This window comes from Phlebotomus papatasi, chromosome 1, assembly GCF_024763615.1.
Source record: "Phlebotomus papatasi isolate M1 chromosome 1, Ppap_2.1, whole genome shotgun sequence".
In the NCBI taxonomy this organism is placed as follows: Eukaryota; Metazoa; Arthropoda; class Insecta; order Diptera; family Psychodidae; genus Phlebotomus; species Phlebotomus papatasi.
Window position 1 is genome coordinate 94,804,633 of NC_077222.1, and position 21,998 is coordinate 94,826,630.

Genomic DNA, 21,998 nt, shown 5'->3' on the forward strand with positions numbered 1-21,998 from the left:
TGTACTTTTACTGACATTTGTTCGTAATTTGCGTAAACTAACAAAAGTGTTCGTAAGGTTTTGTCATTTGTTCGTAAAGTTTTGCTAATGAACAAAAATGCGCGAACAAATGTTGGTACACTAAGAAAAAAAAGAGGGTGCGATTAACTTTTTTTCCTCATAATTTAAACACTTTTTAGGTGTAAAAATATATCAACATTTTTTATTGTTAATTTTACACCCTTTTAAGGGTAAAATTAACGTAAAAAAGGGGTAATTTTAACCCCCAATACACCTAAAAAGGGTAATATTTACACCGATTTTGGATCAATACTGCAGGGTAAAATTAACATTTCCGGAATGTTATTTTAACTTTTTCGGATTTCTCTCAGTGTAATAGAACAAGAAAATGCTTCGTCAAGTTATCATGTTACGAACAATGTTTGTGAAAAAAGAACAAACTTTTACAAACTTTTTTGTAGGTTATATGATTTACGAGCTTTTTTTAAGTTCCCAGTAGAAATTCACAAACATTTACGAACAATTTTACGAAATATCTTTTCTGTGTTGGTTTAACCGTATGAACCCTTGCTTGCGCTCTCTTCTCATTCAAACAATATTCAATATAAATTTTCATTCAGCACTGAATGAAATTCTATGACTCTCAAATAAAAGAAAAAAATTAACACAAATTACACCATTAGAACCTTCTGTCGCCTAAAGTCTTTTATTATTATCTTTCCAGGGTGTATATGATGAAGAAAAACCTCAAGAATGTGTGTATATGTGTAGTAAAACCCAGTCAAGAATTTATCACTCCTCCCTCGCCAATTACTTCTTATGTACAAGTGAATTAATTTTAATTATACGCCACTTGTTTTAACGCATGATTGATGCCATGTTTATGATCTCTCGCCTCTCTCAAAATGTTGTGCAATTGCAAGTCTTTCCTTAATACTCTTTTGCCGGTCTTTAGCATCTTAGCACACACACTCTTTTTACTACTTTTTACAACACCCTGCAGAGTACAAGATAAATTGCCAATAAAAAATATATTATCATTCAACTATGATTGCGTGGTTCTTTTTTTTCTGGGTGCGACAATTTAACCTTTTTACATCGCAATTCAAGAAAAAAAACAAAAACAGATAACGCAATTTCCTTTACACCTTGTATCTTACTTCTTGTACGAAAAACATGTGGACTTATCAATTGGAAAACTACTGTACTAAAATAGAAATAATTAATTAAAAGTTTTGCATGACAACACTTCTGAAGGTTCATGCAGATGAATCAAATAAATCAGCTCATTAAATATTTTTGATTATTATCTCTGACAGAAATGGTAGCAGTGGTAGTGTGCAAACTCAAAAAAAAAAACGTACAAATCTTCACGATGTTTTGATTTCAATAGTAGGGGAAGTGCTTATAATTTTGGACAGTCTGCATATAAGCATCGATATCCTAAGTTTGAAGTGCCATATTTTCAATACTAATTGACTTTTCTTGTTACTCTCTTTTCAGAAGGATTGTTTAGAAACTTGGCAAGCTATTTATCATCTCATTTTTACTAAAATTAGTTTTAATACGTTTAAAAATGAATTGATATGTAGAGGTGAATTTGACTCTTATTTTGGACAACTTGGTTATTAATTTTTACAACTTGTCTGTAAATTTGGACAGATAATCCGCCTCAATAGGATGCCCATTGTTCTTCATTTTATGAACCAATCTTATCAAGTCCTCTTCCTGGTCATGTAAGGGAAACGTGGAATGTCACAAGAAGCCCAGAAACTTTCCATATCATTCATTAAAGTGAGTTGACTTCGGTACTCCAAGTACGTGCGGATTCGCTCATTCCCTGCCCTTTCCGGGAGCCTTTCAAGGCATTTCTCACTGCATCTCTTTCGTAGAGATGATGCTCCTTCATTTCTCCAGGCATTTGTCCAACCTAGTCATCACAAAAGCTAAAACTTCACGAAATTTCGTGAGAAAAACACCTGTCCAAAATAAGAATCATCACCTCACTGGTGAATGTCTTAAAAAAATTCCCATTTTTCACACGAAAAATATAATTCACAAGGCAAATCTCACTTCAGGTCAAATGTACAAATCATCAGTAACGTGAATCAACACAATATTCAATGAATATTCAATAATATCACTCAAAAACAGCGAACAAACTTTGTTAGTACTTCACCAAAACTAAATAAGACTGAAGTAAGCCACGAAGTTCTGTCATATTTCTCGTAAGCAATTGCTCACACTGAATTTTCAACAAAGCAATTTCAACTCAAATCATATTCAAATTTTAACGTATTTAGTGTTAAAATATTCCAAAAAGAACAAATATTTAGATAGAATTCATTATTCATCAAATATTGGAATAAAAATCCATCATTTTAATCAATTTATTTTTAGTGTCCAATGTTATTCTCAAAGTGTCCAAAATAAGAAACTGGGCAAAATTAGAAGCATTTCCCCTAAACCCCCTTTCAACAAGAATTTTAGAAGACAAGCAGAGTTTACAGCATTGAAGGCCTCATAGAAAATTCTCATCTTAAGCCTCTATTCTTCTCCAAAGCTCTCCCTCTGCTTAATCACAATTTGAAATTCTAATTAGACAAATAATATCAAGTCATCAACACAGTCTTGGAACTTGGTCTTCTCTTCACCTCCACAAAACTTTTAACCCTTTCACGATGATTGGACCATATCCCATGGGATAATATTTATTCTCGAATTTCTATATATAACTAAACTTTTATTAAGAAAACATAATTGACTAGAATACATTTTAACCTTGCTAGCTCTTCGCCAGCCTTCCAGAAGTTATAATAACACAGGTTTCAGACAGGATATGTAGCCTAGGGCGTAGCCAGGATTTTAATAAGAGAGGGGTTAAATTTTAAATTAAGACAGTTGATTAGGATGTTTTATTACACCGCAAAGAAATGTTTATTTAAACGCAAAGAATGAACTCGAAATATTGCAGAAAAACTAATTTTAATTCAATCTCATTGAATTTGAGCTTATTGAAAAATCAATAAAATTCTTAGAACCTTTAGAGAACTCTTAATTTTTAGGTCACCACTTAGAAAATGTTTTTGATGAAATTCAGTTCTCTGAAGTTCTTCTGAAATTCAGGTCAGCACCGATTTTGACGAATTTTGTCAACGATACAAAAACGTTCTCATGGATCCGAATTGAAATGGAGGAAAATGCGTTTGTAGCTTGAGAATAGTATCCCAAAAGAAATGTTTTTAGGTTAAAAAGGCTTTAGACTTAAAAATAAAATCGGCATATATCCTGTCTTAATCCGAATTTGATTATTTATATTTTAAAACCCGATTTAAACTTAATCTTGATGAACTTTCCGGATTTTTTAGGTTGAGTTAAAAGCTTGATAAAGACATCATGAAGACTTTTTCTTGATAAAAAAAATGCCAAATAATTAGTCAATTAAATAAAAAAAAAGATAGTTTTTGAGTTTGAAAAGTTTGTCTGCAAAATTTCCTTTAAAAATTTGCCAAAAAAATATTACTGCATCAATTTTTAATATTTTGGAGCAGATATGGAAAGCTTGAGTCATTCCCTAAGAGTTTTTCTAAAAAAAAGACTGCAGCTTTTTTTCACAATAAATCCATTTTTAGTCCGAATTGATTAATTTTGGATTTTTTAAAAATATCAGCCCAATCCCATTAGACCACTTCCTAATTCTAAGTCAACCATTTCACAAAAATCTTGCTTGAGCTAAGTCATATGGTTAAACTTTAAGTCTGAAGATCATTAACTATATAGAGTTTACTAAATTTAGAAAATCTTAGCTTCAAAAAATTGAATAGGGTAAGATGGATTAGTTTGGAGTCATGTCTAATTTCATTGTCTTTGAGACAATGCTAATTTGGAACTTTGAGACTTCCTAACAGTTTTAGATGGAAACAGAAAAAATAACTAGGGTAAAATGAGGTAATTTGGGACCATTTACAATTTGGGACATTTGAGATTTTCTCATTGTTTCCGATGAGTAAAGAGAAAACAAAGTCCGCGAAATAGAAGAAAAATACAATTAAGAAGAAAAGGAACAGCTTTTCTTCCTTTTGAATCTCCTAAAACAGCGAGAAAATCTCAAGTGTCCCAAATTGTAAATGGTTCCAAATTACCTCATTTTACCCTAAGGCGTACTCTCGAATGTAAAGTCTTGTACTTCTTCGTGACTATTTTCTTTGAAACAATGAGATAATCCCAAAATTCCAAAATATATATGATCTAAATTACCCCATCTTATCCTATTTTCATTAATATTTTAAACCCAATTTCTTCCTTAAAATTACTTTATAGCTATGATTGTATGAAGAAATCACAGAAGAAAACCGGAAAATATTTTATAAAGTGAAACCATTCAACTATTTATGCCCAACGCATAATAATCTTTGTTTTGTAAACATGTTTTTGACATTTCAATGAGAGTGAATGAAGCAGAGATCTAGTCATCTCGCTTTCTCTCACAGGAAATTTTGAAAACACGTTTACAAACAAAAGTTATTGTGCGTTGAGCATTAGGATTCTTTTTTTACATTAGCTATAGTTTTTCCCACATTTTGAAATTAATTCTTCAATAATTTATACTATACGTATATTCGAATAGTTATTCTTTTCTTTTTAGCCAAATAAATCTTGACGTCAGTTTTCTTTATTGAAAACAAGAAATTTGCAAGTGTCCAATTCTTTAATAGCTTTGGATCCTACCGAACCTATACCCAAAATTCAAAATTTGCCGAAAATATTTTGGATAATGACGAAAAGGACGAGAAAGACTTATTTATACTGCTTCAAGGATACACACTACAAGTTCTCAAACAACATTTGAATTTCTCATGGTAAAACCTATCAATTGTGCGTAGATTTACTCTTACAGAAATCGTAATTTTATTATTTAACGTAAAGAAAGTATTAGATAGTAAAAAAAGTAAGTACACAGAGAAATCCGAAAAAGTTAAAATAACATTCCGGAAATGTTTATTTTACACTGCAGTATTGATCCGAAATCGGTGTAAATATTATGCCTTTTAAGTGTATTAGGGGTTAAAGTTACCCTTTTTCATGCTAATTTTACCCTTAAAATCGTTAATCGCACCCCCGTTTTTTCCTCAATGTAGTAAGTAGTAAGAAAAACTGGGGCAGTAGCAAACATGGAGTAATTGTATGGGAAACTAGAACAGGAGTAAATATGGGGTAGTTGTAAACACTGACTTTTATGGCTACACTACTTTTACTTATTTTAACTATTTCTTCAATGGAGAAGGGTCCTTATAGGACATATGAATTTATAAAGGTCTCGACCTTCTTTCTTTCGTTTTTCTGATTTAAAAATCGCAGTATTTACAACTATCCCATGTTTACAGCTGCCCCAGTTTCACTACCAGTAAATCTAAAAGAATTATCTTTGAATTAGGGGCATTATCTTAAAAATCCTTTTAACAACATTTTTTATTCTATCGGGGTAAGAGGCACGTCTTTCAGCGATATTATCTCTTCCTATTTTTTGTGATCGTGAAAGGGTTAATGAAAACGATCATATATACTTTATATAAAGAGAATTAAAATTCTTCTTCTCTAAATATTCAGCACACGACACTTTCATGTCAAAAACTATTCGATTTCACAATTACAATTCTCATGCAAAGAGACTTTGAATACAATTTAAGAAAAAAAAATATTTCTTTACGACCGTAAGCAAAACGCTATGTTGGATGTGTTGAGGAAAAATGAAGGTAAACAGTGGTATTTTGAGAATTTAAATATTTTAAGACAGTTATTCTAAAATTTTTATTGTTTCAACACAAACACTCTAATCACATTCTTTCTCATGTCTTTTCCACTCATATTTTTTTTCTTCTCTTATACTTATATATCCCAATGAAACTCTGCAAACATGATTTGAAGAAAAACGAATTTCATTTGCCATAAGAGACAGAGACACACATAAATTTGCAATGAACATAGCTAAAAGGTGCCACAGAGAGAGTGAATGAATGGAAAAATATATATTTCAGAGTAATCTATCATTTGTAAAATTACATCTCCATATATTCGAAAGTTTCACTTGCTCAATATCTCAATAAAAGTGACTCTATAAATTATGGAAAATTGTGTCTCACATGTCAGTCAAAAAAAAAAGACGACTAGAGATCAAGGGATATATCCATTTTTTTTCTCATCACCGTGAGATAAAATTTTTTCAAAGATGGGATTGCAAATAATTACCTAGCATAACCAAAAGTCTTCCTCGAAGTTTCTAATATATCTTCTCACTTTTATAATGTTAGAAGCAAATACAAGATGATGATTGTAAGATGCTTTTTTGCTTCTTGTCTTCACACTCTTGCCACTAATGTTATTATTTGCTTCTTCTCTAACATACACAGTTCAAGATAGAAAAAAAAACTAAATATTTTTTTGTGTGCTATTAAAAATAGAAATATACACCAACGAAATGATCACAACACACAATTTTTTTCCTTATTATTTTTCTTGCCTCCTCTTGAAAGCTCTTTTATAATTTTGCAAAGGAGAATTCTTTTAAAAGCTGTAGGAATCCCGCCGAAAAAAAAGCCGCGCAATAAATTCTAGCCACTTTGTCGTGTCTCACCACACACTATCTGCATAAAATATTCACATAATATGAATGGAGTATGTCATAAAAATTGCAGAATGCTCGTTGAGGTGGAGGAAAAAATCACTGGTGAGATTAAAATCTCTGCACTCTGCCAATTATTTATCTAAAACTTGGCTAAAAACAGCATAAAACACAGTCAAAATTGGTCAGGATGACCATTAAGATACACACACACTGTGAGAATCCTGCAGAAAATATTCCAAATGAGATGACAACAGAGTATTATCCTTGATAATCCCTTTTTTCTATGTACACAAACACGGATATTCCTTCAGATACAATTGTTTCCACCACACAAAACACTTAAATGTTCACTTTCTTAGATTCTGGGTCAAATTTTCTCAAATATACTACATAAGAATTTATATATTCTCATATTTTGTCGTCTATATGAGAAAAGCTACCCGCCCGTCAGGCACAGAAAAAAAAAGAAGTCTAAAATTGAGATTGGACGAATAGGAACACATTTGATCAAATCCAAGTCTCAAGTACAACTGAATGTATGAAATGCATGAATCTCCAACAAAACATACATCGGGTTCACGGTGTATAAAATAATATAAACACAAGCAAGAGAAGGCCCCCCCAAAAGCCTCACAAACTAACACACACGGCACCATCCGAGATCCAAAGTCAATGGAAACCGACTATGGGAGACCCCACCAAGTTGTCTCCTCACATTTGCACCTACAGCTCTTGCGCGGGGGGCTCTCGTGGGTTCTCTTCTCCGGTGCCCCACATTTGGTCCAAGCTCCAACACACACACAACCACAAACACTCTTCCTCCTCCATTCGACTAAATTAGCGTGTATAATTGCTAGTTTTTATACTCAATCTATTGAATATTCTTTACTAATACAGCATAAATTGAACTGAGAGTCGATGTGGTCAAAGTTGGTTAGTTAACCCATTGAATAGCAAACTTTTCTTTGAATGGGGAAAAATCAACAATAAACAATCAAAAAATACAATCATTCAATCAAAAATTATGTTCAACTTAACTTGTACTACAGTGAGGAATAAAACCCATAAAACTCATAAAACCTTACCCAAAATATGATATAGGGCGGGGCAGTTTCATACACGCATTGTTTGGGGAAATTATACTTCTTACTCGATAAGCCCTATAATGTATAGTTTCAGATAGCAAATAAGTGAAACAAATAGAGCAAGATTAGCCTCAATACACCTTATATACATTTTGAATAGCAATCGTAAAGACATTAAACCGTTTAAAAGTACCCCACTTTGTCTCTCTCTATGAGGTAAAATCGCAACACAAATTGTAATTTGAACTTGAAGAATTTGGCTTTAATTCTCATGAAATAATTCTTTTAGTCTTTCCTTAATTGATTTTTTACTCTTTAAAAATGACAAGAAATTTGGTAGAAGAGATTGGGGTAGTTTTTACACATGAATTACTAGGATATACACATTCTTGGGATAATAAATAATTATCTAAGAATTGTGCTGTAAAGGTTTGGATAGCCAATATCTTAGAGAAACAAACAGGACTTTGTTTGAATATGGTTCATATTTGTTTAGTAAATAAATCTTCATTAGAAGTAGAGCTGCGTAGAACACCCCACCCTCCCCTAAATCAATTACAAAATATAGTAAAAATATTTCACTATTTCGTAGAATGGTTGCATGGTTTTAAAGAATATTATAATTAAATCGAGTTTCATTGTCATGTATATTTTTAATCTACATCACATACAACCTGCCGTCTTAGCATCATCGATAAGAAACCTCGAAAAAAACACTAAAGTAAAATGGAGTAAATCGGAACAATTTCCAAATTGAAAAAGAAGAAAACTAAATAGAAGAAAAGGAACAGCTTTCCTCATACTTTTGAAGATTTTTTTTATTATTGGGGTCCATCTGGAAGATGATCGCCGCTTCTTTTAAACATATAAAACAGTGAAGAAATCTCAAAATTAGGATTGGAAATGGCTCCAAATTACCCCATTCTAACCTATTTCTAATTTTCTTTAACTCTCGGATTTTGTGTAAAATTACAACTAAGAATTCCTCATTATTAGACAAAAGCATTTATGGTCAAAAGCATCATGGTAATATTTAAAGCTATAAAAGAAATTTCTAAATACATTTATCTAAATTATCAACTCATGTAGAACATACTTTTGTAGAAAAAAAAATAAATTATTAGAATTAGTCGTTAACATAGACCACTTTCAACCGGAATCAATCAGAAACTTTATCAAATTTATAATTAAAAATCTCAAATAAAAGGGATGGCAAAGCGTCTTTGGCTTTGCGAAATGCTAGAACTCGTGATTTAAATGCTACCCCAAAAGTACTTTCGCATCGTTTACCACCGGTTCTCAATAGGTTTGAGTCGATTCATAAATCGTTCAAAAGATCCCACATAATAGTTTTGAGGGTAATAAAATTGTTTTTCGGACAAAAATTACTTATCGGTTCATTACCTGTCCAATGAACCGGTCCACAATCGATTTGAACCAATTTATAAATCACTCAAAACATGGTCTAAATTAGCTTAGGAGTAATAAAACTGAATTTCGGATAAAAACTAGTTATCGGTTATGAAGCGGATCATTACCGTTTCATTGCTGATTCATAATCGATTGGAATCAGTCCTGACTTGTCTAGGGTCTCTTTTCTCTTTAACCTTTGATTTCGAAAAACCATTATAAGGAATTATTTAACGGGATTTTCGTATATGGACGAATGTCCGCCTGGGTAATCTCTAAAACATATTTAAAAATGAAAAAATCGCACCACGCATCTTCGCGCAATCCTCGAAAAAATGGTTTTGGGGGGGAGAAAGGGAGGCTTAAGGGAAAATAAGAGGCATGTTAACAAGGTCGGATCGACAGACGGGTAGACGCACAGACAAACAGCGGACGGACAAACAGCGTGACATCAGAAAATCTCAGAAAATCGTCTAAAACGCGAAGATTTGTAAAGCGGTCTCCGAGGGGGAGGGAGGGTGGTATGGATTATAATGTATATAATACTGCTCTCTGTGGAGTTAGAGCAGTAAACACGTTTTATAAAAAATTAAAAGGCATTTAAAAACGAAAATATGACATAAGAACAGATCAACAAGAAAACTAACATGCATTCGCAATCTTTACTTCAAATCTGAAAAGTCTTTAAGTGTTAAATCTTTAAATCAGTCTTTAGCCCTTTAAGAACCCATGGGTCATCGGTGACCCAAAAAGGAGATTTTTTTCCTATTTAGAAATCTTTTGAGGTGAGATTGGAATAGGTGCATCAGGGTCTCATCAAGCCTAATAAAAAGTGAAGCTATTTTTCACTTTTACTTGTAAAAATTCTGTGGATATTGCACCGCGACTTAAACAAATTTCCTCGTAGTTCTTGTATTATTTCGGCGAACATTAAGAAATATGTACTTTTAGATGGCTTTTAATGCACAATTTAAGATTTTAAGAAATATCTCAGACTGACAAGTCAATTCGCAAAATAGTAAGTAAGTAAGAGAATTCTCTTTAGGAAAAAACTAGCCATTAGTCTTCAATGCCTCTATGCAAAAACGTATGGAAAAATTAATGTCGCGAGGCCCCTGGGTGCACCATTATCCTTTAATTCAGCATGGAAATCTTGCATTTTTGCACTAAATATTTAACCCTAAACTTTAAGTGTTTTTAGGATTGAAAGGATTTAATTCTTAAATTACATTTATAAAATATAATTTAAATGTTAATTAAAATCGGTATTATCTAAAGGTAACAACACAAATGTAAAATACACCATATAAACTGTAAGCATAAGTTAATTAGTGACATTATTAGGATTCATTTCCTCTGTCATGGAAACTTTTCAAATAGTGTTTCATTAAAATTATAAACTTTTAATTGATGTTTAGTTGTGATACAGCATAGCCACGTACTATGCCCTATAAAACTCGTAACAATTAAGAAATTAATGAAAACCAAATGTTTCCAATTAGCTAGAACTACACACTGAAGTCATATGAGTAGGAAGCTTTTTAACTTGACGAATTTCCTGTATTATCCTGACATGTAATAAAATCTCTTCGAATATATAAATGAATATCAAAGATATTACTGAACATAATTCTTCGAATAATTCAAAGAGAAAAATCCTAGAATTTAGCTAAATCACAATGAGCAAAAATTCATGTCACATCTGCGGGGGTGGAAAAAAAGATAAACCATAAGGGATAATTCGAAAGTATTAGGAAAATTGATGAAGACAAGGGTAGAAAATTTGTCACAAGACAGCTGCAAATGATACCAATTTCTCTCAAAAATTCCCTTCCTCATTCATTAATAATCACTTTTCTTCTAAAATTATCACTCCCAATTGCCAAATTTACTCCCCAGCAATTTCTTGGCACTTTCTCTGGCTCACATTTCCTCAATCATTTCCCTAACATAGAAAATCATTCGGCACTTATTACACAGACGACACATCAAATTCTGAGGTGAACAACCCCTCTTTCTCTATACAACTATTTTTATTTATATTTTTTAAACAGATTGCAATAAATGTTCTGCTTAAAATAAATCATTTTGACAAAATGAAAATGGAAAAAAGGTATATTCAATTTCCATTACATTTTCCTAAATTAAGGGTATTATATGTACATAAAATGTTGTTCGCCCCTGATAACTGAGAAGTTAGGTCAAAAATCTTCCCTTCAATCATCATTTTCATTGTATGCCAAATTCTCCCCTTATACCATTTAGTCATTCATTTTCCACCTTGCAAGGTGAACCGAGAAGAAATTTTCATTTCCTTCCTCCTTTCAATACAATTTCTGGGTGTGTTCCCTGTGTAGAAAATGCCCACAAGTGCAATAACTATGGGCAGGACTACTTACGTCCTCAAAGCCCTCCCCCGTTACACTCTCTATCCTGTTCATCATCATTATTAGGGGGTCATTATATAGGGTTGATTGAAACTCGCCTCATGACTTTCTTGTGCCCTATGAAACACCTTTTGAATCTTCCTTGATCAATTTTCACGCTAAAATTCAATCAATTAATTGCTGATCTCAATTTTGCGATTGCATGATTTCAACCTTCATCATACTTTCTTCCCTAATCTTTACCTACATTTTACACCTTAGCACCTTCCCTATTTTGATCCAAAATATCTATAACACCAACTTCGCTCCAATAAATTTCAATTTAAACTCTCATCTCGTCATTTTCATATTTTTCCCTCCGTCCTATCGCTCTCGCGAAAATTTCACGTAGCTCGTCGACATCGTGACACGAATTGGGAAAGTGTTGTAAGAGGAGGCACGGAGAGAGGCCACACAGTGGGTGGTAAATTGAAGCAATCGTAATAGTTAGACTTTACTTGCTCACCAAAGTTGAAGTTTTTATGGAGGATAAAAATAGGGATAACATTCAGTTTAATTCATCTGAACTTATTAATGCAAAATTGATTCACATTTGTTCAATATGAGAAATTAATTAGCCGAGACACACACCGTATTGCACTAAAACATAAATCACAATCCAAAAATATACTGCTTTTCTCTACATTTTCCTTATCAGAGCTTTCTGAACCTTTTTCAGAAAACCAAGATTTGAAAGAAAACTAAAATCATTATTATTAAAGAAAATTGCTAACTTTTTTGGTGCATGTCTAGACTTACCCCAAAGATTTAAAAGTACATTTTCGGATTCTTACCATTCACAAATAGAGTTTGAAAAGTTCGAAGATCTATTTGAAAAGCCAAAAAGGGTGTAAACACAAGTAGATTTTGATTCTCCAATAGTGTCTTGGGTAAAAGGAAAATGGAACTCTATTTGCACGTAAAGTCGTTGATGTACGAAGAATTCAAATTCAATTTCGAATTTTCATTTTCAAACGAGGTGGGGAAAAATTTATCAAATATCACACTAAAAAGCTGACAAAAGAGTTCCTCAGTGATTATCGAGTGATGATTAAATAATGGGCAAGAGCAGTAAGCATCGTTGTTCTGTTTTTTGCTCACAACTATGTGAAGACAATCACATTTTGATACTTGAGCACTTCGAAATTCGAACAGGATGTACATCAGTCACCTTACGGAATTATCAAAAAGTAAGAAAGTCTCTTTTTTGAATCTTCAAATACATTTTCGAATTTTTCAAGATTTGTGGATGGTAAGAAAAGATACATTCTTACTTCTTCATAATTCCTCAAGGTGGCAAAAGTGCATCCTGTTCGAATTTCGAAATGCTACAGTTTCAAAATGTGTTACTACTCATTTTTTTATGAAAATTTATGAAGCATAACACTAAAAAGCTCGCAAATGGGTTACTTAATGATTATGGAGTGATTAAATAATGGGACAGAAGCAGTAAACATCATTACTTTGCGTCTTTCCACGTAAAAAGTGAAGACCAATACATTTTGACACTTGAGCACTTCGAAATTCGAAAAAGATGTACTTCTGTCACATTGAAAAATTTTCAAGAAGTGATGCCTCTTTTTGGCTTTTCAAAATTTTCATGATAATTCCACAAGATGGGTGAAGTACATCCTGTTCGAATCCACTCTATTTGTGTATGGTTAGACCTGGAATTTTAAGTCACGCCCCTTTCGACACTGCCCAAAAGTTAAATAGATAGTATTTGTATTTATTCAATATCTAAAACATTTATAAAGCTCAAGATGAAAAAGAGAAAATAATTTAATAAAAAAAATAATTATTCCTTTTTAGGGCGTGTTGTATTTTATGGAAGAAAACTCCAAGGAACTGACCACAGATTGAAAATATCAGCAAAATATAAAAGAATATAACCTTCTGACTCAAATAATCAAATACAATCTCCTCATAAGAAATTAAAAAGAAAACTTTCAGTAAAGAGAATAACTTCCAAAAAGTTTAATAAAATTAAAAACCTTCCAATCAAAGTTCCTGCCGTAAACTAATTACGATTTTTCAATTTCAAAGGTTAAAAAGGCTCTAGAGAGCGTATTTCTCAATCAAACGGAATCTGGTTGGGGTCATTGGAACGGTCTTGGAATTCTTGACAAGCCTGAACCACTAATAAACCGATTCATAACCGATAACTACTTTTATCTGAAATTTAATTATAATTGCTCCTAACGTACTTTGGGAAATGTTTTGAGAGACTTACAAATCGATTGTTAACCGGTTATGAACCGATAAGAATTTATGTCTGAAAATCAATTTTATTACTCTTATAGTGTAACGTGTGGTTTTTTGGGACACTTTCTAGTACTTTTAAGTTTACAACAGCTACTTCTCAAATATTTTTTTTCTTTGTTGATACAAATATTTATGTTCCTTATGCTATCCAGAATAAGATTCTTATCGAAAAATGTTGAAAAATGCATATTTTTTTATACAAAATAGCAAAAAATGTAAAGAAGTAAGAGTGGTATATTTCGGGGCAGTTGGGTATTGCGGGACAGACAAAAGTTGCTATTATTCAAATAAATTTCACCGAGCCTGATTATTTACCCTTAAGTAGAAGTTCTAAACTTCACTCTTTCATAAAAATTTTGTTTAAATTTCACTTTTAGAGTGACTTAAATTCAAAAAAAAACTAAGCATTGTTTGTGTTGACATTTGCAAAATTGACCACACTGAAGGTCTTGTAAAAATTGAAATGTGACACTAACAATTCACGCGTATCTAACGCTTTAAATTAAATTAAATTTCAGAAGTTTTATGTTTATCTGATACGTTTATAAAGAGCTTAGTATAGAACATAAAAATAATTAGAAAACAATTATTTATAGGATTTTTAATGTGTCCCAAAATACCCATGTTATGTCCAAAAATACCACACGTTACCCTAACCCTTACAACTAATTTGTAGGATCTTTTGTTTATGAATCTATTCAAATTGGTTGAGAATCGGTAAACGGTAGGGGAAAGTGCCTTCCCTTCGAACGTTCATGCCTTCGAATAATGTGAATTTCTTTTATGTTTCCTAAGAGACTTAAACATAATTATGACATAATTTTCAATAATTGTTTATAAACTAATTAATATTAGTAGAAATGTGTGAGTCTTTTAGGGAAAATAAAAGAAAATTCACATTATTCGAAGGCATGAACGTTCAAAAGGAGAGTACTTCTCCCTATATAGTGCAAAAGTACTTTTGAGGTATAGCATCTAATTCACGAGTTCGAGTACTTCGTAAAAATCTATTTCGTGCTTGATTTTTCAGTAATCCAAAACCAAGTTATAATTTCTAGCTTTAAACTAGAAAGTAATTCAACTCTGGAGGCGAGTAATGATGAAAGAGTGAAGAAGAAATTGAGGAAATTCGAGAGAGTCCCTCCTGAGGATGTGGGAATCCCTCCAAATTTCCTTTCATTAGACAACCTCATGTTCAAAGTTGGAATCAAGGACGGAAATTGATTCCATCTTCAAGGAGAAAATTATTTTTTCCAGCAACATAACCATCAAATTTTCCTCAGTGTTTCGTTTTCTTCATTTTGATGGATGTTAGCTGAAAACAGATGGAAGATTTTTCTCCTTCAATTCTCCTTTTAGAAATGGATCTATTCGAATAGCTATGATAAACAAATAGATCATCTACTCAAGGTGAAAAAAAATGACAAACTCGCCTTTAAGAATGTATTGGTGAAAAATCAAAATTGTTGTGTAAATGCGGAAATAATTCATCTACGGACTGAATCTTTTTTAGCCCTCATTGACAGCAAATTTCAGAGGCAGATTTATGGGAATTTATGGAGAAGAAATTGCCGGAATGTTCACACGATTTAGACAAGAGCAATCTCTCCCCCAACTAAAATAAAAATGATGTCTCTTTCGAAGGGGACGACAAATTCTAAAAATTACCCATAGTCAACATAAATATAAATTGAAACACACGCCCTCACAAAGAAACGGCGACAGAGGATGCAATTTAGAAAGGATCAAAAACCACTTGAGAGAATATTTGAAAAGAATAAATTGGAGAAATTAAATTGAGAAAACAGACCTTCCACAAAATCTTTCTTTCATACACATAATTGTACTAACACTTCAAGTGCTTCCATCTGAAAATGCGGATTGTGTTTTGGAGAGCTTATACAAAGGAAATTCAATGAATTTTAAAGTTTATTTAATTTAATAACAGATTTATCTAGCAAGGCCACTACCTCAATAGTGCAAAATTTTGAGAATAAACAGGTGAAACAATCTTGAATTGCACGTGAAATTGGATAAACATTTGCAAATAAGACCGGATAGTGCATTTGATCAATCGACACTCCTGAATAGGGTGCTATGCTGTAGTTAAATCCTCATAATTACTTTGTGCAACAACTCAGAGCAATAGAAATCATAATTTTGAGGATTAAACTTTCCAACTTCCCTAGTAATTTAATCTACTTGTGAATTAGGCCTGAATCCCCAAACTTTCTAGTATCAATTGCGCATTTTGGAGTTGCTTAGATACTCAACAAAATTTCACTGATCCTTGAAAATCCTCCGCCGGGAAATTCTCATTTAAATTCAACTGTGAATACCGCACTCCAGAAACCCTTCAAATAACTTACACATCTCACAAAAAAAAATAAGCGAAATCTCAATGTAAATTGCAGAAATATTCAGAGGTGAACATCACCAACAACAAAAAAAACCTCACCACACATTTCCATAACTAATTGCTGGAAATGTTGAGGAAAATTTTAATGAAATCTGCCACAGAAAGTGATTTGGCAAAAGGGCCAAAAACATCAAACACCGGTATTGCATGCCAAAAGGGGAGGAAATCATTTTAATTGGAGGTGTTTCCTAGGACTTTTCAAAAAGCGGAATAGGGATGCAAAATGGGAGAAAGTGAGAAAAAATTCCTCAATGACGAGCAGAATTTCTTCAAATGGTTTTAAAAAAATCAGATGGGAAAAGTCATAAAATGGGGAAAGGAAGAATTTTCTGGAGAGGCGAGGAAACAGCCACATAAAATCCGATGTTTGACTTCTGCTGTACTATTTTTAGTTTTCATTTACTTGGTGAGCCATATACACTCAACCAAGAGGCAGATCTGTCTCGCTCTCAAAATGAATTATTTGTGAAATGTGCTGTCCAAATTGGAAGAAAAAATACATTAACGGGGTAAATCTCTATAATCACTGATTATAAAGGTGGATACATTCACAAAACGATTACAGTCAAAACACTTTACCGGTTAAGACGTGCCCATTATGGTTAAGATTATCTGAGAACCTGTTTTAATGCAATTCGTAAGCAATTTGATAGTCTGTTACCAATATTTAAGTACATAAAAATAAAACAAAATCAGAAAAAACGTAGAAAAGTAACAAAGATTAAAAAGGATGAGCGAAGACACTGCCAAAATCTTCAGCTGAGTTAAGGTGCAAACCATAAAACTTCTACGCTTGTCTTACATCTAATTTTAAAGAATTTTAGTATAAAAGAAAAGCCTGCGTAAAAAAAGAGAAAGATTTTAGCCAAAAGCTATAAAACGAAGATTATCTTTTTTACGATCATGTGGTATGTGTCTTGGATAAAAATTGTATAGTTTTAGATATGAAACATTAATGCCTCTTGACATTTTCATGAAATCAAAATTCTTATCCCTTTCCCAAATGTTTTGCAATAGTCTATCCCACTCAATAGCACTCAAACCAAAGTGATCTAAATTGAATTTGTTGTGATGTTCGAAAGAGAGTCCGAAAGAATGGGATATGCAAAACGTTCGAGAATGAAAGAGATGTTAGAATTTTAATTTCATGAAACCTTACTGATCTAAAAAAAATATGTCGAAGCCATAAGCTTTAAAAGTAATGAAAAACTAACCCTACAATTCTAAATTAAAAGATGCTTAAAGATTTAAGTTTAAAGATTTATGATTGCAAATTAAAGACTAATGACGCTTAATCTATTCCAATCTTGCATCCAAGTTTTTTACATTTAAAGGTTTTAAGGCCCTCCGAGTCCCGATCATAAAGAAATCTTGAAGAACTTTGGCATTTCTATTCTAGTGTATGAATTCTGAGATCACGAGCTTATAATAACAATAATAATGCTGGGGCGACATTCTATGAAGGAACTAGGCCTTCCCGCAAAGGGATTTCTACATTCATTATTATTTTTCCTTACACAGGATGAGGTTGTCAGTCCCATAACTCGTAGAATCAAGTGCACTGGAAGCTCACTTAATCCAATTCAATTCAATTCAATTCAATTCAGTTTATTCAATCTCCCATCTTGCGTCTGCCGACCGACTTCACTTCACGACAATTCGAACACTTTTAACGCCAGAAAAATTTCTGGTGCCCTAAAGGGGATTCGAACGCGTGAGTGAGTTTATCACGTGATAAATTCACTGATCTGAGATCGTCTTATCTGAGTGTTTGAAAAGACTTTAACAAAAGTTATCATGCGTAAATTTTAAAATACAGTGACTGTTTTACATGACACTTTATATGAAAAGCTCATGAAATACTCACAAAAGGCGATCTAAAAGCTTTGAATTTATCACGTGAAAAACTCATGAATTTTAGAATTCATCCGCAGATCCTTTTATGAAATGTGGGCCCCAGACAGACTTATGTCCTAGTAAACAGACTTACGGCTTAGCGGAAAATCGATGGGAATGTAGTCTAATCATTATTAGGTGAGATTCTTAACAATCTCACCTACTATAATCCTAACAAAATTTCATGTCCTCCGATCGCGCTCAAACTTGGCCAAAATGTGTTTCGCCACTTCCTGATCACGAATATATGGGGGGCTAAGTTACGTTCCCGGCCGGCCGGCCGGCCGTCCGGCCGCTCTTTGGAGCTTAATAGCTCCTAAACTAAAAAAGATATCGACTTGCGGTTGTCGGCAAAGGTTAAATATCGTATGAAAATTGCAACATGGTGCATTGACCCCCCACCCCCCACCCCTCCTTCCGCCATTTTGAAGACCCCCCTTTTTTTTGTTTTCTCAATAGCTCCGCCCCTATGGCATCGACCGGGCTCAAATTTTAGTATGTTATAGCTGAGCCTTAGAGCTTTCCATCAATACCAAACTTAAGGTCCCCCGACCCCCCTGACCCGAGCTATAAGGGTCCAAAAAAAATTTCTTAAAATGGCCATAACTCCGGTTCTAATTGTCAGAATTTAAAAAGTGAGGACTTTTTGGAAAGCTCTCGTGAAATGCCACTTCCCCTTCTAACATCGCAAGTTCATAAAACCACCGCTAGGGGCGCTATTATTAAAAAGAAAATTTTTAAATCTTAAAAGTTAAATAACTCAAAAATTCCTTATGCAATCGGGCTGAAATTTTAGTATGTTGTAGCCGTTGATTATACCTATCAAACAAAAAAAACCTTAAGTCGATCCATAACCCCTGACCCGAGCTATAAGGGGTCAAAGTTCGAACATTGACCGGCCTCTATCTCCGGTTCTAATTAACATATCGACATAAATTTTACCTTTTTGGTTTCGTCTCGATGAACACTTTCAGATGGAAGTTCAAAAAGTCACCACAGGTGGCGCTGTGATAGCGTCAAAATTCATCGAAATTCAAAGTAATTTTTCTCAAAAACGGCATTGTGCAAGTTAATGAAATTTTAGTATGTTGTAGTCCAGTCTAAGATGTTTCCAAAATGGTGCGTATGTGCGCTGTGGTTTCAATAGAACCGGAGATATGAGGGGTCAAAGTTTACGAGATTCAAAAAATCATATCTCCGGTTCTATGTGACCGATTTTGATGAATGAGGGCTTAAACGAAAGATCTCACCAAATGCTACAACTTTCTAGAATATTTGAACTTCGTGAGACCAACACCAGGGGCGCCACAGTCGAAAAACCAATTTCAATATCACATAACCTTAATTATCTCGACTGTCGCTGAACCGATTTTGATGATTACTTCGACATTATTATAGAGGACATTTGTCTCTACATTTCGTCCATACATCATTTTCCGGTCAGACTACGCTATCACTCCGATTTTGCCGTTTAAGTGTGAAAAAAATGATTTTTTCCATAATAACGCTTTGAAATCACTCAGATGCCAATTTGACTGCCTCTACTCCACCAAGACACTTAAAATATGATTTTAAATGGAAAGTCCCACAGAATACAACAATTCTTTGATATAGTTAAAGTTCAACAAATGACTACTTGGGGCACTCTGGATGAAAAAACGAGTTAAGAAACAAAAAACCTCGATTATCTTGGCTTCTGAGTAATCGATGAGATCATGTTCTATGGAAAAATTATAGAGAACATTCTGGTCTACATTTCACCCATATAACACTTTTCTGTCAGTTCATCCAAATCCTTGATATTTTGGTTTAAATACAAAATTTGTATAATTTCACGAATTTGATTCAAGATAACTGAATGGCGTCTCCCAACTTCAGCTCTAAATCGAATTTGCATGCACTCCGAGTTAGCTCACGTTAAGAATCTCACCTACATAAGCCGGTTAGGATTATCTGTCCCTTTTGATTATAATTACGTTAAGCCGTTTCTCAGCTTAAGCTGTAGGGTCTGTCCAGCACATTACATTTTAACTTAAAAGCTTAAAGAAATGTTACACTTTAAAATAAAATATCTTTATCGGAGAATTAAAATCAGCCTCTAAAAGCCAATTTGGAGATTTTAGGTTAAATGATTTATCGCAGATTTGAGGTGTTAGTCTCAAATGAGAAGTTTAGCACTTAGCACCAAAGAACGATTAATGATTTTTTAAAATCGTTTAGATCAATTTACTTTCCTATAGAGTGCTAAATGAAAATGTTATAAGACCTAAATCTAAATAAACTTTAAATCTGAAGACAGTCTTACGTGAATATGGTTTTCTTCTCTAAAAATCCCTAATACTCCCTCCGTTCCGATAAAAAGTCGTACCTATGTTTGCTAGCATATTTTAAATGAAAGAATGTAAGCCTTTTTTAGGACAGAGGGAGTAGTTAATTTAATTAATTAGTCAAAATAAAACCCTTAAATTAATGAAGAATTTGCAAAAATCATTATTCAAAAAAACATTGGTCACAATTCTGAGATGTTAAGTTTATTGAATTTTTAGGGAAAAGACTTTAAAGAATGTAGAACTAAAAAAGACTATTTTCTGAGAATACGAAGCAGGATTCTCGAACGTAACCAGTCACAACTGGTTTCTGGTTACTGTCTATTTCGTTTGTCGATTGTATGGTTGGTTTGGAAAATTAGCTATGGTTAAATCCAATTATCTCGTACTACAAACCATTTTATATTTATTCCAGACACTTTCCCTGCTTTTAAGCAATCAATGAGGTAAAATAATCATTTTCATAAAATTTTAACCGTAACCAGTTAAAAATTTACCTGTCCAAATTCACAAACGTAACCAGATAAGTTTTTGACTGCTTTACTTATTGATATATTTTAAAAAGAGAATCTTGCCTCACTGCTTAAAAGAAGGCAAAGTGTCTCGGATTAATACAAAATGGTGTGTTGTACCAGATGATTGATTTTGGTCATAGCTAAATTTCTGATTAACCAGGCAATCGACAGATAAAATAGACAGTAACCGACTGGTTACGTTCGAGAACCTCTGGTTACGCTAGTGAATTTGGACTCTGAATTATTACCAATTTTTGAGTTGGAAGAAAGATAAAAATTTTTCTGTTTGAACTGAAAGCGTAATGTAATAATTTTATGCCTATGTGGTGTATGTCTTTACTAAATATTTTCAGGTTTAAATGGTTAATGCATCAACCCAGAGAGATAATTCACGAGCGTAACTATATAAGTTTTTGATTGGTTACTGGTTAATATAATTTATAAAAATTATATTTTCTCACTGTTTAAAAGAAGGGAAAGTGTCTCTGATAAATATAAAATGGAGTGTTGTACGGGATAATTAGTTTTGAGCATGGATAAATTTCCGATTAACCAGGTAATCGACGAACGAAATTCAGAGTAACCAGCAGTGACTGGTTATTTTCAAGAATTTGACCTCAAGTATCAAACTTGGTCGTTAAAATTTTAACGCTATTCATATTAATTTGTCGCTAAAGAGCATTCGACTGTGTGATTTATGTCTTTGAATCATTTTACATTAAGAATTTGCTCTATTATTTCATAAAAAGGTAGACTTGTTTCAATTTTTGCGGACCGAGTCAACGTTTTTTATCAAATTATAGACCAAATTATGATACTTAATATAATTATTAAGTGATTCAAAGACACAAATCACCCAATTGAAAGCACTTGAGCTACAATAATTGATGTGAATCGCATTAAAACTTTAATGATCAAGTGTGATAACACCAAAGTCATAAAATGAGATTTTCCCGTGAGAAATATTCTAAAACTTTATGTTGTCATCAACATTTTCACCTTGTCTTGAAGGTGTCCTTGTCCTTGCAATCTC

The 21,998-nt window shown here is 32.9% G+C and overlaps 1 protein-coding gene across 8 annotated transcripts in view; it reads right to left on the bottom strand.

The window, feature by feature from the left end:
* Positions 1-21,998, bottom strand: part of LOC129809801 (uncharacterized) — a 106,005-nt gene that overhangs the window by 82,881 nt on the left and 1,126 nt on the right. The window contains exon 1 of one of the 8 annotated variants that reach the window (XM_055859902.1): positions 6,247-7,532. The exons of 6 other annotated variants lie outside the window; for them this stretch is intronic. The gene's annotated coding sequence lies outside the window, so the exon portion shown is untranslated. Of the gene's footprint in view, positions 1-6,246; positions 7,533-21,998 lie in introns of those variants that run through there. One more of the 8 variants, XM_055859899.1, reaches the window with a different exon arrangement.